The 15231-nt window shown below is 51.1% G+C and overlaps 1 protein-coding gene across 1 annotated transcript in view; it reads left to right on the plus strand.

Annotated features, from left to right (window-relative positions):
* The first annotated feature begins 236 nt into the window (after nucleotides 1-236).
* LOC149339356 (irregular chiasm C-roughest protein-like) overlaps nucleotides 237-15231 on the plus strand; it is a 358742-nt gene continuing 343747 nt past the window's right edge. The window contains exon 1 of the mRNA XM_089548107.1: nucleotides 237-726. The gene's annotated coding sequence lies outside the window, so the exon portion shown is untranslated. The remainder of the gene's footprint in view (nucleotides 727-15231) is intronic.

Raw genomic sequence — 15231 nt, forward strand, 5'->3', positions numbered from 1 at the left:
TCGCGGGGCCTCCGAACGCGCAAGCATGCCAGCCACGCAACGACGGGAGCACAGCGGTGGCTCCTCAGCCCAACACAGCAGCAGCAGCCTTGCGGCAAGGCTGTCGCGCGAGGGCGCCAGGAGTCGAGGAGAGCGCACGAGGGGGTGCGCGAGGCGAGCAACCGCGCGGCGTCTCGCCCTCTCCCCCGGGCCGCGCATCGTGCTCTCGGGAGAAGCGTCGCAGTGTCGGCCAGGAAGCCCGCTCGGCACGAAGCAGCTGCCGCCGCCGCCGCCGGTGTGGTTTGGGTAGAAGAGTAGCCCTTTTGCCCGGTGCACGTCGACGGCGCCGTTGCTTGTGCGCGCCCGAGAGTTCTGGTGCGAGAGAAACTTGCGTCGCCTCCGCTACACTGCTGCGCGACTCTTCTCTTCCCTGAGGTCAACTTTTGCGAAGCGACGTGCCTGTCCCGTTGGTCGAACGACGCGGCATTCCTCGTGCGCCCCTCTCTTCCCGTGCGTTGCCCGGTCGTCACCTGACTGAGGATCCACCGTCCGCTGCGGCGGTTTCGTTGTCGTGCTTCCCTTCGGTCGGCAACGGTTTTGTTTTCGCGTTCTGTGCTGGAGGCGGCAACGCTTGCTTCGCGAACCATGTCGGTGACAGTGTGACGCGTTCTGCACTCACGTGTGCGCTGCCCGCGTTGGGAGAAAGCTTTTGCGCCTGCCCCCTCCTCCGGATCACCGGGACGCCAGGTGAGTTTTGGTTCGGCGCGCCTGCTACCAAGGAGTTGCCGCCCCCTCGTTGTTCTCTCCCCTGTCTCTCTGTGTGTGCGTGCTTGTTTACGCTTGGAAGCACATGAGCACGTGCCACCTTGCCTCCAGTGTCTGCATTCCTGTAGGTTATTTCTTGTGTTTGCGTTCATGTTTGTGGTGTAATTGTAACGGCATGCGACTAGCACGTTCGCTCGGAGGTGTATACAGTGCTGTTTCCCCATTTCCGTTCGTCGTTTACCTGTCTGTTCGCTTCTCTATTCGTGCTGCTTGTTTGTCTTTCGCCCCCGTTGCCGATTACGGCCCAAAACGCATTTTGTGATTTGCAGCATGCTCATTTTGCTTCGTGTAACGTGAACCCCTTTAGATCGATCGTCCAACCTGCAGCGAAATTAAAAGAATTCTGCCTGTTGACACCCGCTCAAATGCACCCTCTTGGAAATACAAATTGAAAACTCCACAACTTTCCAAGTTTGCCTATTTTGAGCAAACTTCTCTTCGACTACGATGGTGTGAGAAAGTTTCGGACCCACTAAAGATAATGCTAATTATTCCTTCGTTTAAACCAAATTTATGTCATCGAATCGCTCTCTTTTGTTTCTGGCCGTCAACTTCCATGGCTTTAAACATCAGAGATGTTTGAACCACGCTCAACCTTGGCGGGCTTATCCACGCACTGACACCTCAGATTAAATAATAAATCACATGCTCTTGCGCATTTTATAATCTTACAAATGTTTCGTTTCTGCCGAAACCTAGTTGTATCCTATGCAAGCGAACATTGCTTTATATTGTCGGTTCTTTGCGCTGCCCTGTGAGTCACGGAAGTATTGCCCCACACTAAGGTAGAGGTCGCATTTCGTTATCTAGTCACGCGAATACCTTATTTCTAACCAGGATCCGAAAGCATAAACGCGGCTCTACGTCGAGATTGAGTAATAACTAATGCATGCGCGGCTGGACGGAGCACATCCTTCCGATGTCCAGAACCCGAAAAGGCAACGTAGGTCTAAGCCAATACTAACGTCACAGAATCGATTCGTCGCATTTTGAGCGCTTTTCATTCATAAATCTTCCACACTCCTACTCCTACCTGATTTCAGTTCCTTGAACATGATAGGACTTCGAGCACATGCTGCTTATACGCACACAGGAGTATACTTATTCTTGTGAATCCTTACACTGACGTGAAGCTTCTTTTCAACCTAGTAGCAGCGTTGTAGCGCAGTCGTTTCAATTCTGTGTCATAATTGAATAATGGAGTTCAGTTCAATTCGTTTCAGTTCTGTGTCATACGCAGGTCTAATCTGCATCACCTTTTACATTAGAAGTTCACTAAGACCACTACCGTGACATCAAATATGTAGGCTGAAACTTCATTACTTTCTTCAAGGCGAACAGCAAATATATCTTAATGGTGACTTAAGTCATTGCAGCCTCGCACTTATTCATTACGTCTGCAAACCATACAAATAAGCATTACCACCAAGGTCGCCGATGTGGGTCACCTCCACCGCAAGACACCTGCGTTCGACGGCAAAGGTGCATGAGTTTAAACCGCGACTAATGATCGTATGGGAAGCGACGGCCTACTTACTGCGCTAGGATCGAGTAATCGAGCGGTGATGTGCGCCGTTTGGAAGCGGAACGCTCGTAATTTGATGTCATAACTTTATTTGTTTGCTCTTCTTCTGTAGTGGAACTGCAGCTGGCTGGCCTGGGTCAGCTACCTGGCTTGTGCGGGTTACACGACACTATAGACGTGCGCCGACTGAGGGATGTTCGGGCGCATTTATCATTGCCTGTAGGTCATTTGAGTGGACTTCGGATGAAGCCCCTACAAAATTGACCCAGATGGCGTCGTCATCGCGTAGTCTCGACATCTCCTCGCCTTTAATGTGCCGACGCATTTCACGCCACAAATCGAAAAATTCCGAAAGCTACCTTTCATTTCTTCCGCCGTCTTTTATGGGCCAGCGCTAGATGCCATGTATTCATTCTGCGTTCAATTTGGGCAGAACGCGAGGATGTTATTTCTTCATCACGAAGTTCCAAATTAAGCGCTCATTTACATTTGCACTGTACACTAACGTTAGGCCTATAATCACGCCTGGGCGAACTCTGCTTTCCAATTTAGCCTATATTCTGAATGCGAAGCCTCTCTGGAGCATCTCTAGTCCCCCACACAAACCGCAAAAGTGCATTTAGCTCGGGTAGCAGAACCGTGGAGCGTAGCAAATTAGCGTAAGGATTAGTGAAAACCTCCCAAAATATTTCATATTGTAATGTGATGGCATCTGTCTTGGGAGCCGTTTGAAATAGCAGCAGCCAACACCAGCGGACTGCTTCGCTTAAGATGTTAAGCACCGTGTCCGGTACATTTCCTTCCTCAGTGCTGCTATTTCGCTTTTATAAACTACCAGATATGTTCTCTTGTTTCAATTTTTTCTTGGGCACACTGCTCTTTGAAAGTAACACAGGCTTGGTGCAGTAAGCTATGGGAAGCGCTAAAAATTCAGCACTGTCGGGTCCTTTTTTTCTTTCTAAAGTTGTGCGGTTTTTCTTTTGTGTGCGTGCGTATTTCTGGAAAACCCGATTGCAGAACCTTAGTGTTTTGAATGCCTTGTTTTCCATTTTGATTGTGTTTTGGCGTTGTTGAGATAATCCACGTGATTAACTATGTATAATGACTCAAGGGGCACGAAAGTGGAGCAGGTAACGGGCAATAACGCATTCTCTTTAAGGCTTTCTGAGGGGACGGTACTCCAAGTTCTTTAAGTATGCATGTCTTTACCATTTGCTACTCACTGCCGCACACTAATATGGCTGAGAAGTTTCTTCTCGATGCCGCAGCTTCCCAAGCTGCCCGAAGTGTCAGAGATAGGTTGCGTCAGGTTGCCGTTGTTTCCGAGAACTACGCGTACACAAAGAAAAAAACCTCGCACTTCTTTAGGATCCACTGCTCTGATAGCCAGCAGGAGCGAGGGCTTGGCCATTACCGTCATTAGCGGTGCCGTTGCTCAAGTAAGAAGAAGTGTGTAACTTTCTCAATGACAAAACTCTGGACTCCGCTCTCTAAACTTGCGCAGCCACGTGGGACCATGGTTTGGCAATACCACGCATGTTTTCCCTAGTGCGCAGTGTTCTTTAGTGTGTTCCTCCACTTCTGACGCCAAAGGCTCCCCCCTCCCGCCCCCCCCCTCCCCACACACACGCGAAAAAAGAGCAATTGAAACAGCAACACACATGACGGTCACTCTTTTTCAATCTCGCAGTGTAACGTTTTACTCGCTAGCCGGCTTTTCCTTCTGGTGGTTCAGCAACAAAAATTAGGGCTCGTGACTTCAGCAACGCCACTGCCTTGCGAAACAGAATGCTGTACCATGGCTATATGCGCGATTGCGAAAACGCTGGGCTGAACTTTTGTGCCTAGATTCCTTTCACTTGTGCCTCAGTCTGTTTTAACGAGGAATGATGTGGCCGAGTAGTATTGATTTCGGAGTTTTACAAGCTATGACAAAGGGCGAAGTTGCTAGCTCGTTCCGCCTATCATTTGTCACGCCTCTTTGAACTTTGAGCGGGCTAAGTCCACGTGCGTCTTACGCAGGTTATTATTAGTTAAGCGGTGATTACGTTGACTCCTTTTGTTTCTCAATTGCCTCCACTTTCGAACAGCCCGTTCCCACGCACATTGTTCACTCTTTAAAAGTGGCCGTTTGTTTGAAGTCGCCATGGCTTCATATTGTCGCCATGGCGCCGCTCTCTAATGGTCCAACCTCCGAAGGTAGTGCCTGGATACTCCGGCTGAAGCGATGTGCCGGGGTGTCAAGCGGTACAGGGCTGGCGCGACGGCTGCCTGGAGGGGTCTCTTGCATGGGTCACGAGTAAACGGCACACTCCACCAGACTGTAGCGTACTTGCTGACGAAGGGAGCTTTAATAGCAGGCACGAATACAGAGAAGGCCAGGCAAGCTGGGGCAGCAAAGGCGACAGATTCCTCACGGCGCGAGCCCTACTTCGTCGTCGTCGCCCTACTTCGTATGCGCCACCTGGCAATACTAGGTGGCAATATGGAACTCGCATGCAGAGCGAAGAATTAGCTAGAGACTCCGGCTATGAGGGACGCCGTAGTGGAGGGCTCCGGAAATATCGACCACCTGGGGTTCTTTAACGTGCACTGACATCGCACAGTACACGGGCCTCTAGAATTTTGCCTCCACCAAAATTTGACCTCCGTGGCCGGGATCGAACCCGTGTCTTTTGCAGCAGCCGAGTGCCGTAACCATTCAGCTGTCGCGGGTGCCAGAGCTAATAGTTGGCTTTCAATGACTGTATCTATGAGAATTTTATCTCAATTTTATTTAATTGTGAATTCAAGCTCCTTTTATTTGCCCAACGCGAACCACAGGAAAGGCCTGTAAGGCAGAGACTGCATTTGTAAAATCACGAACGGAAATAGACATCAAGTCTGCGTGCGCCTATTGAGTGGCGCGAAATCGAGTCTCTGGAAAACGGCTGTAGCTTTGGCTGCAATATTCTGGCGCCATTTTAAAGGTGTCAGACGAAAGGGCGCGAAACGAGGTTTTAAACATTAGCTGACTGGCGGAGGTTGGGGAGCGGTTTCGGAATTACGGTCGCCTGAAGTTGAAAATCGCTTCGAAGCTCACGTTTTTTTTTTTCAGCCACGGAAGTCGTAAAATATTTTTTTTTTGTATTTTGTTATTGTTTCTAGCTTAAATATTAAGTGGAGATATTGTCTGAAGTATAGTACAAAAAACTGTTTTTGTACATGTAGACATTTTCGCAATTTCTTCAAATCTTTTGACCAGCATCCCCCCTTAACGAGGTGTACTTAGCGGTCCATTTAGAGATTTCGCATTACTTCGGATTTAATTTTTGCGCTTGCAAGCCAAAAGAAGGGTAATAATTGAATTAAAAACAATGAACGCTAAGAGGAAAGTTAAGCTGTCCCAAGCTTTAAACGTCTGAAAGCTGGATTACTCGTATGTGCAGTGTATTTTATTGGCTTTAGAGTACAACGCACCATCTGCACATAACTGAAATGTGTACGAAGGACACGTTTACCAGGCACCTAATTTGGTCATCGCTAGATGAATCGGGACAACTTGCGATCATATACACATCGCTGAGTCTAGCTGTGCTGCGATAAAAAAAATTATCTAACAATCACGTTGCAATAACAGGTTGAGTACATCTCGGCGCCTTAAACAAATGGCAAAGAATATAGACTGCGTTTACTGTGCAAGCAGCGGAGAACGTAAATAAAACATGAGCTCACACTCAAGAGGAGGAACACAAAGAGCGGTGTTTGTCACTACAGATTAATTCGCGATGAACCGAGGAAATGATGCCCCAACAGTATAATCCACACTAGCGCGAGAGCAAACAGTAAGATCCCCATAGTACAATCCACACTGGCGCGAGCGCAAACACTGAGATTCTATATAGCCACTTAACAAGGCATACTACTGATATGAAAAACGCGCTAGTCATACGCCTGGTCGGGTAAAGTGGTGAAGCGAGGAAATGCTGCCCCCGTAGTACAATCCGCACTGGCTCTAGAGCAAACAGTGAGATCCTATATGGTCACTTAACAAGGCATACTACTATGAACAATGCGCTGGTCATATACACTTGGCCCGTGTACAGGGCTAGATGAAATAAAATTTAATTAAACGCTCTGTCTATAATAAGGGAGTAATTACTCATTGACATCCACCCAAGCGCAGTCATACGGCTACAAAGGATAGCTTTTCTTCATAGCCGTATGGCTGCGCTTGGGTGGATGTCAATGAGTAATTACTCCCTTATTACAAATCTACTCCACCTTGGGGGATTCCCCTAAACATTTCACCAACCCTGTTCCCACTTCGAATTATTGATCAATTCGCTCTCGCCCTACCATAAGCTTGCCGTCCCGGTTAGCTCGATTGGTAGAGCGACTGCTCCGGTGAAGCGGTGGTCCCGGGTTCGTACCCCGGACCAGGACGAATTTTTCTTTAACTACGAAGTTTCTGAGAAAGCTGTGTAGCTTTCCTTTGTAGCCGTATGGCTGCGCTTGGGTGGATGCCAATGAGTAATTACTCCCTTATTACAAATTTACTCCACCTTGGGGGATTCCCCTAAACATTTGACCAAACGTTCTGTCTGAAAGGATTCAATGAGCCGACGTGGAGCGGGATTTCCTGCGGGGCATCGCTGCGCAAAACATGGCACCGTATAGTTTTACCAATTCTTTCATGCTTGCTTTTTTTTTTCCTACTAAAGTTAGTCGCTATCGACTATGGCGTCAGGGATGGTACGTAGCAAGCGCTGTATATCATCGCATATAACACCAGATGCAGGGCTGACCAGCAGAAAACACGTCAAGCTGTGAGTCGCAAGCTAGGACGATTTTCAAAATATCGCGCAAACGAAAAAGAACGCGGTTCATTCTAAATACACAGTACCTCTGTTGCCCCTAGACACCGCTCAGAAAAGCGCCAAAAGGCCATAACAGAAGCAACACACAGATTGTTGTTATTGCGAACAGCGTATCTCGCTTCGGTTCTCGCTGTTCCGGCTGTTCTCGCATCTCATTCGAGAAGTTTTGATTCGAGCGAGCGAGAAGCGTTCCTGTCTGCGCGCATGATTAAGCGTGCGCCTTTCTAACAAGCACTCCGCCGCCGTGGCCTTCGATGCCGGCGCGTTCATTCGCCTCGTAGCGTTTTTCCCGTCCTTCTTTCTTTCCCCTTTCTTCCCCCTTTCATTCCAGTCTTTATTTAACAAATGATCGGAACATAAATCGCGCGCGAATCGTTTCCATGAGGCGAGGAGAGCGGCCCCGTTTCGTGTCGTTCCTTTTTTTTCCCTCCCCGTTCCATCTCGTTCACGTCTGTTTGTGTTCCCGCGCCGGAGCTGATTTCATCTTCCCATTTCTCGCGGGCGGAGCAGAAGGGAAAATAAGGATTGCAGGTTGGGGAGAACGGGAAGCCCGGCCACCTTCCCTATATGAGCCCGAGAACGGGGTGGGTGATTGGGCGAGGGGGCGGCGATGGGAAGAAGGGAAGTAGAACGCGTTTCGCGCCGAGGATTTCGATCGTTCGTAAGAGGAGTAATGGCGTGTGTTTCCTGTGTGCAGAAAACACACACGGCCGGCGCCGGCAGCGGCAGCGGACGACGAGTGTATCGTTAAATGGGGTCGCCGATAAGGTGCCTGAAAGGGTTTCTCTCCCCAAAACAAGGACTTCGCTCACCTTTCTCGTCCTGCTCGCCCTCTTTTCTGCTTTCGTTTCCCTTTTGGCTGTCGTTCTATTGTTGTTATATTCTTCCCTAGAGCACGGCTGGGACGCGGCGTCGACGCAACTGCGCAAAGCCTTCGCCGCGCTCTCTCAGGACCCGCTTCTGCCGGTGCTGCGCATTTCGAGCACCGACGAGGACCGGGCGAGCGATTCCCTTCAGATCGCACTCGAGATCGCGAAGCCGCTCTTTCTGCCTGCCTGCCGGAGAGCTGAGTGTCAGTATAGATCTCCCAAGCGAAGCAGGGTGGTGCGTGGTTTGAATTTTGCAAGTCCCGTACGCAGTCCCCGTCTCTCTCTCTCTCCCTTGCACACCCTTATACCTCCCCCTGCTTTTCACCATCACTATCGTACCTCCGGTCCTGTTCCTCTGGCTCTACCCTCCTCTCTCCTACCCCCCCCCCCCCCCCCCCCCCCCCCTCCCTGCCGTACAGGTTGTTAAATGCGTTCTAGGCTGGGAATCGGTAGAGCACGTACGAGGTCTTCGTTTCTTCGTCGCCGTGTTACGGCTTCGCTTCGGTCATTTTTCTTTCGTTGTTCGATTTTGTTTTGTTTGTTGATTTTTTTTCTGTGCGTGGTGTTGCTGCTGCGGGTGCAGCTGCCTTCTTATACACCGGCGGAACGAGTTGCTGCCGTGGACGAGTACTCTTTTATACTTTGTTGCCGATCGCGCGACGCGTTACAGTGATGCCCACAAATCCTAGGATGCTCGCGGAGCGCTATCTCGGATGATACGCGGGATGGCGCCTCTATGTATCTCTTTCTGCCTCTGTCTGTCACTTCCTCAACAACTTCCTCAACAAAGTGCCCCTTTTGTAAATCGTACGTTCTCTTTTTTTTTTTTTTCATTCTCAGGCTCGGGCGAGTCAATAACAAGGAAGGCGTAGCCAAAACATTCTTATTCTTCGCTCCACGTTCATTGGCTGTGCGCCACTTGCTTTAGTCTAATGCTGGACACTGATTGGCTCGGTATATATGTGAAAGCATATAACTTAAAGCTCTCTGAAATTCGGACTAACAGGGCACACATGAGTATATGGTGCATTGACTTGTTAAACATACTGGCCAGTGACAGTGCGGCATTGCTTGTCACGTGATTTAGGTGGACCTGAGTCATCTAGTAAGCGTCGCTGTCACATCATCGCCCGGCGGGACATAGAGAAATTAGTAGGGGGAAGGGGGGTGGGAGAAGGGAGCGCTTAATGATTATGGGTCCAATGTTATGCATAACTTAGTTTGCGAGAGATTTCTATAAGGATAAGAATTTTTTGCTAAACTGGGAGTGGTCATCTGGACACTGCGGTTCGGCAATCAGCACGAAATAATGCGGAAATAAGGTATGCAGCGTAGTCAGCACAAACGCCGTAAAGACAGGGAACGCAAGCACTTTAGCGAACTCAAACGCGTACCTTTAGTTTCAATACGTGATTTTAAGGGAACCGCTCATGTTGCGTGCTCTCATACGTCATGCATCTTCAGTGAAAGCTGCTCTAAAGAAGCGCACACTTCGTCTAAAGAAAAAGAACCCCTTTCACGGCTGATGACGCCCCCGTTAGATTTGTACGCCGGAGCCTTTGTACATTATGTATATATATACGTTCGTGGCGTTGAGGAATACCACGCCACACCTGAACCGCGACGGAATTTTGCGCGGGTCCCTCTCGCGTGAACACTGCGCGAAGTTTAGTGTACACGAAACGTTTTCTTTATCCTCGCCTCCCCCCTTCCCGGCCTTCGCAGCCTCAGCCGAGAGAGCATTGAGCGCGGTTTTCGTTCCTCCGTTACTTTTCCCGCTCCTGGCGCTGAGCGGCGCGGAATTTGACCGCGTTTCTTTCATTTTCCCTTTTTCTTTATCTTCGCTCCCTTTTGTCCAGACTCCATTTTTCGGCAGCCCTTTTTCGACGTGTCAAACGCATTCGCCGCGTTTTCCGCGATTTCGAGGCTTTCGCCTCTCCGCAATGTGCCATAGAGCAGTTCAGCTGTTAAACCTGTTATTTATTATTCGAGCCCGAATGGAATAGAAAAGGCGGCAAGAGGAGACAAAGAGAGAAAGCTGGGAAAAGAGTAATGCCGCTTCCCGGGCCTCCTGCAGAACAGCCTAAGGCAATTGCCCGCAAAGTCAGTGTTTGGGTCTTTCGAAGCTTCTCCGTTTTTCTTTGGTTTTGTTATTGTTATCTCTTGATTGTGCGACTAAAGAAAGACAGCGTGATAAGGAAGCGGTTTGAGAATACCAGCAATGCATGACGCTGTAGGTTGAACGTATTTTTCATATTTGTTATATGATAACTCGGCTATATAAGAAGCTGTTTCCTGCTTCTATAGGACGACGCAGAGAAGGTTTACTTTATTCCAGTTTGTCATTTTTCTGTCTCCAAGAAACAAATGTTTTCTGCGCCAATTTGGTGAGTTCGTTCCCCGAATAACGTCGCTTTTTGTTTTCTTTTGATGGCCAGCCTAATTTATGTCTCACCTCCCCTCCTTCACTTTTAATTTCTTAAAACAATCTTTCTTTTGTTCAATACTTCCCTTTGCGCGCAAGGTATCTCTTCCTTGCGTAGTTATCTGCAAGCATCGAAGTGGCGTCATTTAACATTCTATCAGTTCGTTGCCGTCAGTTTACGGTGCCCAATCCAGAACAAAACTATTCCAACACACACAAAAAGCAAGAAGTGTGTGTGTGTGTGGGGGGGGGGGGGGGGGGTACAGCCTTCTCGTCGCTCAGGCATCGCACTCGTATAGCCGAGTGGCAGCCCGAATTGAAGGGAGCGCGGAACGATGAAAAACAAAGACAATTCATGGTCTCTGCCCCTCAGCGGCACACTGGAAGCACGCATACCGCACCCCGGAAAAACGCCATCGGGGAGGGCGGACCGGCGAACACGCTCGAACGGACACCGTGACGCGGGCGCGGCGTATCGCGGTTTCGCGTTCCGATTTAATTTCGACTCGATGGACCGCGCTGGAAGCGTGCGCAGAGCCTCGCTTACCCCTCCTCCTCCGCATCCTTTCCATCCTTCCACTCACAGGCCTTCCGTTCGTGCCGTTCCAGGAGAACGCGCTCGTCGTGTGATAGCGGTCGGTCGTCGTCACCGCTTTGGACGCGACAGCGCGCGCGTGCCACCCCCCCCCCCCCCCCACCTCCCCCCTTTACCCCCCCCCCCCCCCTTCCTCTCCAAAAAAAATCGTCGCTTTCCTTCCACAGAGTACAGAAGGTGAAGGGTGAGGGTGATGGGGGTAGGTGCGGTCCGCGTAAGCGATCGTCCATCGATTCCTCTTTAAATGCTCGACCCTGAATCGATCTCTTTGCGTCATCAGCCTGACTTATTTACCAATAGGCGATGGGCGGGACGAGCCACGACCTCTCGGCCCCCTCATCCTCCGGCAATGTCCGATCCTCGGTCGTGTATTGACGAGCCGCGGTGTGGGCCTGGGCGCACTAAAAATACGGCGTTGCTTCGTTCACCGCACGCTACACGGTCAGGGCTCTCTCTGACCCGTGTGGACCACAGTTTGGCCGAGTGGAACCGAACACGTGGCCCTGATGTGTTTGCTGGAGTGTACGCTGTCGGCGGTCGAAAACGCGCTCTCGCATTTCGCGTGGACTCTTCGAGTTGGCTGCACCGCGTATGGAAGCAAGCTGTTCGCATTGCGAACATTACGCGTGGGCGTAAGGATGGTATTTTCGAACTTTCGTGCGTAACGGCGTCTGCAGTGTCACCTGCTGTAAACGTACGCGAGTCATTTGCTGTTTAAACATTTTATGACAAGCGTATTTTTGTTCTGAAACAGTATAGTAGCTAACAGGAAGAAACGAAAAGGAACCACTTTACTTTGGCAGCATATTAAGCGCCCAGCATGAGAATACCTACTGCCCTGAAACTAGTGCTGAATTTAGGTGGTTTGGTTTGAAACCAAATCTTATTGCTCGCGTTAGTAGTATACCTAAAGTAACCACAGTACCACGCATTTTTCTGAAAAATCGATGAACGAGTCATTTATTTCCGATAAAGAACAGGCCGAGTCATGTTTTTCGGAAAGGAAGGTGGAGGATTAGGAATTCGTCCTGTTTCAGTCTTTCAGTATTTATGGTTGTTTTCTTCCTTAGGTGATAAAAGACAAATACTCGCGAAAGTGATAACGCTCAGACATGTCTGCCTTAATTCCACGTGACATAGAAACGAGCGGTACGTGAAATTTAAGGTGCGTTACAGATAACGCCGACTGAGCTCTACGGCCACAAGTACGACGACTCGTGCTGGATGCATAAGACCACGACGCCGACAAGGCCAGCCAGAACATAGAAGGAGGGGGGGGGGGGGGGGGGGGATGTGTACAAAGTGGCCGCTGCGAACACGCGCGCTATTTGGCCAGCGGCGCACGCGCGTGACGCTTCGGCGTGACCGGCGCGTTTGTACGGCGCTTATCAGCGGCAGCCAGCAAGCCGAAGTGCTTGCAGCGCTAAGGCCCAGAGCGCGCGCGCCGCTGTGACTGGGCGAGTTAACGCCGGGACGTCCGTTAGTACGTGGTGGCGGCGGAGGAGGCGAGCAGGTGGGCTTCCCCTCGCGACACCCAGAGTGCGCGTTCGCGCGTGCGACATGGAACGGTGGCGACAGGTGCAGCGACAGCCGCGTGGCTTCCGCGATCAGGTGTTCCGCCGACACTTGCTTCGACTAAACGCGGCAGCAAGCGGCCCGTGGTAATGGCACGTAGTGGGCGAGTGCGACGGAGCGTCTAACAGCTGCTCCCGGGGAGGGGGCGTCGCGTTGCTTGCTCCGAAGCCGCGAAGCCGTGTTATGCGTTGAAGCCGACCTGTTATCACTTTGTCGCGTAGCGGAGTTGCTTTTTGTGTGTTAGCGCCGGATGAAATGTGTTACAGATGCCGACTCGCTTAGGAGGCGCCGACTGCGACATCTGTGTGGCAAATGTAGTGGGTCAAATGGCGTCGCCATTGGTGTGTCAAAAGTTGCGCTAACACCTGACGTCTCTCAGATGTCGTTAAGGAGATGTCACGTTGGCCGGGTGTGTAGTTATTTGCTTGTAGCATGTGCAATGTTGGCGCGTAATGTGCCTGCATACCGCATCAACCTTGAAATGTCGCTGCAATGAATGACTTAAGAGTTAATGTGTTTTAATTGCTAAATCAACACTGCAGGCTAAAGGCATGCCGTACGTTGGATGATTCTTGTTAACTCCGACCACACGATATTCCTCAGCGTACAATGAAATGTCAGTGCGCGAACGTCCTTGCTCTTCGCTTCCTTCAAGTGTGGTTGAAATAAAGGATATTGCAATTTAGCTAGGTCTTGCACGGAGCTTTTTAGGCTGATGGTTTCTTTCTTCTTGAGAGCTGAGTCGCAGCAGCGAGCCAACTTCCACGGGGATAGCGGCACTGCCTGGCTCTTCTGTGGAGCTAGCACAGGGCTAGATTAGAGGGAGGGGAAACACGCGTCAGCTTGAACAAACTGGGTGGACGTTATCTTTAGCCGAGAGCTGGCCAGCTAGACACACGGTGGCTCTCTCTCTCTCTCCTCTTTTCTTTCGGCTGTTCAGTTTTTTGTCCCGAAGCACGCAAGTGCCGCGATCCTCCGGACAACGCAGGACGCGCTTAAACGGCCGACTACGACACGAGGGGGCGCACAAAGCGGCGCTCTGTTTTGGGGGACCCTCGCGTCGGTCGCCCAGTCCCACGGATCCAGCCAGGCTCACCGCTTTGTCCCCCAACTCGGAACCGGAACGTGTGAGCGTTCCGCATCCGCACCATGCGAGCCCGCTATCGCACCGCTATACCTGCCTGCCTGCCCAGCACGTCGAGCCACCGATATCTCTGGCGCGTCGGGCACTCTGTCGGTGCCGCCGCTGGTTGGGCGTTGTCGTCGTCCGACTAGTGCGGTTCCCAGGTGCTTGTTGTGTATGTGTTGTTCGCTTACAAGCCCGACAAGGAAAGGGGGGGGGGGGGGGGGGGGGCAGGTAAGCTGCCGGAGGTCGCGGTGGTGCAACAGGAGATGCGACCGTCCGGGAGACGTCATCTTCTCGCTCGCTCGCTCGCGCACCTCACGTACACGTTGCACTACGCGCGCAGAAGCCTCGGACCTGGTGTAGAGGGCGCGCGAATCAGGCGGAAGTGGGTTGTGCTCTCCTTTGTCTTCTGCGTTGCTCTGAGCGCGCGGACCGCGCAAGACCCTTTTTACCCCGAGCCAAACTTAATCGCGTGTCGCGCTGGCCACAATGAGAGTGAGAAAGAGAGAGACCGGGTTCCAGGATCGTCGTGTACGCATACGCGTTACCGTGGAACGCGCCAGAGCTTCTGCTGTGGTTGTTTTTAGCCTCCGTGAAATGAGGCGAGCGAATCCTTCTGGTAAAGAGGTGTACTCGGTGTAGGCAGGCAGAGCGCTCGCAGCTCGAGCGAGCCGTTTCGTCAGGGCGAAAAAGAGCGGAAGGGGCTGCGTAGAGGGAAAGAGGGAGTGATGAAGGAAGACCGCCGTTTCCTGTCGGCCCGCGGCGCGCTCTGTGTCGCGCGTCTCACGTCTGCATTATGAGCTGTTCGCGGCTCAGACGTTGTGGTGGCCTGTGCGGCAGCTCGAGACAGCGCGTGGGGCGGCAGCGGCGGAATGCACGCGGCATGCCGTCCTGTGCGAGCGCCGCGGTGTCGAGCCACGCGCGCATTATGCCGGGAGCTCTTTTGAGTGGCGGTTCCAGCCGCAGTCCTATAAATGACCCACTGTCCTCGCGAGGTGTCGTCGGCTTGAAGCGAAGAAACTTTGGGAAGTTCGGGCAGAAAGTTGTTACTCGTTTCGTGTCTGTCTATTTTTTTCTCGCAGTCGACAATAAGCACAAGCTGTATAGAAGTGCGCTCGCATGTGCGCAGAAGTGTTCTTTAAATCGTCAAATTAAACTTCACTTTGGTCAGATTGGTAATTTGGTGAGTTACTCTTGCGACTCTAAAGTTATTCAACTAACCTTAAACCTGGAAAATGTAATCTTCGATGTGCTTTTCGTCGCAATACGTCTCGCACCTTTGAACACGTTCGCTACTCAGGAATGAGCTTGATGTCTTGGTCTAAAAGCGCATTGAAACACCTTTCTCTGACTGTCCTTTGTTTATACTCCGACGTTGAAACATACATTGTGTCTAGATTAAGTGCGGGTGTTTCCCACAAGAACGCCTGCCACTGTTGACCATTGTGCTTTC

Source organism: Amblyomma mixtum, chromosome 6 (genome assembly GCF_055824585.1).
Source record: "Amblyomma mixtum isolate Tamu chromosome 6, ASM5582458v1, whole genome shotgun sequence".
NCBI classification, from domain to species: Eukaryota; Metazoa; Arthropoda; class Arachnida; order Ixodida; family Ixodidae; genus Amblyomma; species Amblyomma mixtum.